At 34.2% G+C, this 3,268-nt stretch overlaps 1 long non-coding RNA gene across 1 annotated transcript; it reads left to right on the forward strand.

The window, feature by feature from the left end:
• Positions 1-289: 289 nt before the first annotated feature.
• Positions 290-1,774, forward strand: LOC145553048 (uncharacterized). Its single transcript, XR_014089229.1, has 4 exons — positions 290-530; positions 835-979; positions 1,163-1,514; positions 1,604-1,774. It is a non-coding gene; the product is annotated as an uncharacterized LOC145553048 (long non-coding RNA).
• The last annotated feature ends 1,494 nt before the right edge of the window (positions 1,775-3,268 follow it).

Consider the following 3,268-nt stretch of genomic DNA (forward strand, 5'->3'; position numbering starts at 1 on the left):
TGTCTTTTAGGCACCTTTAAAGTGTGTTTAATGTAATATGTAGGCATACTTTTTAAGTACCTAAAAAGTATGATTTTTTAAGTGCCTTAATAATATTTTACTATTTATTAAAATTGCATACAATAAAAAAAATGATAATCATGATGTAATTTTTAAGAAAGTACCTAATCCATTTTCAGATGTGTGATGTAAAACCTTATAATCAACGGCATTAGCTCCAGTTCATATTCCAGACCAGATGGTGGCGGTATTACACAATTTCATTTATTTAAAAAACGCCACAAAGAGAAGAAACTTGAACGCAGGGAACTTAACAGACGCTATTCAAATTCGCCATTTTTTACTCGCATAATATTGGCTTCAAAGTAGAGAAGGCCTTGACAATAGTTACTAATTTTGGTAAATTCAAGCTGGTGACGTCCTAGTCCGAGTTAGACGACAACACAATGGGACAACAACCGATGGAAATGAAATGTTTGTCACAAAAGGAGTCCAGAAGGATGAAGGCTGCTAAGTGTTGCTAGCTGGTGGTAAGTTTGCTTATTAATTATCTTCATTTAATTATAAACAGTGCAGTAAAGATATATAACTTACGTTGGTTTCATAAATAATTATTTTTATCATTTTTATTGTGACTTGTATGATTATTAGTATAGCAATCATTCAGCTTCATGTTATAACTGCATGGAGGTTGTTTGTTATGACTTATTAATAGTAATCATAAACTAACCTGGTTTTAATTAAGCTCCATAAGACAAACAGACTTTGATATTGTGAGGTTGTTGTTGTTCTAACTTGTTCATCAATGATTTTATCTTCAACATATGTTTGCAGTCTAACTAAGCAAATGAAGATGGAAGAGGAAGCCAGAGAAATCAGGTGTTAGGAAACCTAAAGACTTTTCTGTCTCAGAAGAAGCTCTGACACCACCAGATCACCAATCAGCTCTAAGGATGAACCTCCACATCGTCTTCATGATGTAAGTTTGTTTGTGTTTTTTTAATGAGGAGCTAGCTACATTTTCAACAACAAAAATTGGTTTGTTACCAACACCAAATGCTTAATAAACATGATTTGATTTAAAGATAACTGGACAGAATTTTTCTCTTCTTGTTAATCTAACATTTCTCTTTCATACATTTTATTTGTTGTTGGCTCTCAGGGCCCTGTGATGGACTGGTGACCTGTCCAGGGTGAACCCTGCCTCTCATCTGATGGCTGCTAGAGATGGGCAACACCAACCCCCCTCACCACCCTGCAAGGATCAGTGTGTTCAGATCATGGATGGAAAGATTTTAAGGTAGTTTGTCTCCTTAAGTCCACACTTAAAACAGCTTCATAGTTAATGCCAACATCAACTGATTCTATGACATTGCTGACTATGTTTTTCTACTTCTAACATAAACGGGCAAAGACGACACCCAGAAATGTTTTCCCACTCCAGGCATCCAATCCCAATCATCATCAGTTCTGATGATGTCGTATACACAGCGAGTACAACATGTCTTAAAATTGTACGTCTTTTTTTTATTTGCCATTTTTCTGTCTTCTTTAAAATACAAATGCTTTCTCTGTTTAATTGCTCTATTGTTCTTTTTTGTAGGTTCCTGTAAGGTGCAGTGAACAGGAATGTTCTGTCATTGATCCTCACTTTCATGTTTTATTGTCACACTTAAATTTTCATGCTCGTGTGTTCACTTTTGATTTGCAAACTGATAATTTATGTAAAGTTCAGAAAGTTGTGAGTAAAATTTTACAATTTTAAAATGTTGGCAATAAAACAAAATATTTAAATTACCTTGGGCAACTTGTGGTGTAATTAATCTTTCCATGTAATTGTAGCCTAAAACAATGTAAGTACTGCAGTGTAGTTATGGATGTAATGTATAAAGTACGACTTATGAGTAATTAAAATTGTACTTTATTAGCAATAGCAGTAAATCAAAAATAAAAATTAAGTGTAATTTAAATACATTACTAATGTATTAGTAGTATATTAAAAATATATTAAAAGTATATTTTTAATATAATTCTATAATAGAATTAGTACACTCAATATGGAATATTTTTGGAATATTTCTCTTGAATACTACATAAAAAAAGTACAACTTTATGTTGTTCCAAAAAAGTACGTTGAGTATACTAAAAGTTGTAATGTAATACTATTTAAATACTACTAAAGTATACTAAGCACAAAAAAAGTTGTTCCAAAATAGTACAGTTTAAGTACATCAATCAAAGTATGCTAAAGTATGTTAAAATTTAGTATGCTAAAGCATACTTTTTTTTACTTGGGCAGTGAGAGTGCAATCATTCAGCCAAGAAACATTTACTACATTTTTCCAACAATCTTAATAGAGGGATAAAAAAAGCAAAAAGGAATTGCAAAATTGTATGTAGATGATTAAATTTGGATGAAGTAAATATCTTGAAAAGGTCCGGTCAATTTTTCAGAGTCACCAACATTCCTGAGGTTTATGTGGGACATATTTCCTTTTCCTCCATATCAGCTGAATTGATCAACTACCACAGAAGTCAGAACCTTTTTCCTCCTCATCAGTCTCATACTGTGGTGCCGCCGCCATACATGAATACTCGCTAATGGTAGCAATGATCATAAAAGAGAGGGGTGGCATGATATATGCAGTGTTTAATGTGTGCGGGGGTGTGTCTTTTGGAAAATGAAGACATCATCTCGCTGTTCCAGATTGTTTCCTTGAGAACATTAAGGGAAGTGTGGGTCATAACTATGATATGTAACATACTGTTAAGAGAGTTCAGCTCACTGGGTGGATGGGAGTTTCAAACCTGGATGCTTATTTGCAGAGACTTTTATGACTTGCTGCTTGCAAATGACGGTTTTTGGTTATTTAATGCAAAATCTGCTGACGAGGCAACAAGAACTTTTTTGGTCAGAACGACTTCAATCACAATCCAGACCCGATTCAATGCATCTCTGAGCATTGGACATGTGATCTAACACTAAAGGGTTCTGTGGCTGAATTCCCTCTGAGATTAGTGCTGGTTGTTATTGCAAATTTAAAACAGGTCGTCTTTTGATCGCCTAAAGCTGGAGAATCATAAACCCAAAACAAAAATACGTCAGAATACCAAACCAAAAGGTCTCAAAGCAACTTGGAAACAAGAGTGAGCGAGAAAACAGCATGGAAGTAGAGTTGGACATAACAGGAAGTAGACAGGAGACAGGAACCGTCTGCGTAGGAAAATGGTGGCTAAACACTATAATTTAAATCAGAATCTTTTGATA

The sequence above is a fragment of the Poecilia reticulata genome, chromosome 10 (assembly GCF_904066995.2).
Source record: "Poecilia reticulata chromosome 10, P_reticulata-male-v2, whole genome shotgun sequence".
In the NCBI taxonomy this organism is placed as follows: Eukaryota; Metazoa; Chordata; class Actinopteri; order Cyprinodontiformes; family Poeciliidae; genus Poecilia; species Poecilia reticulata.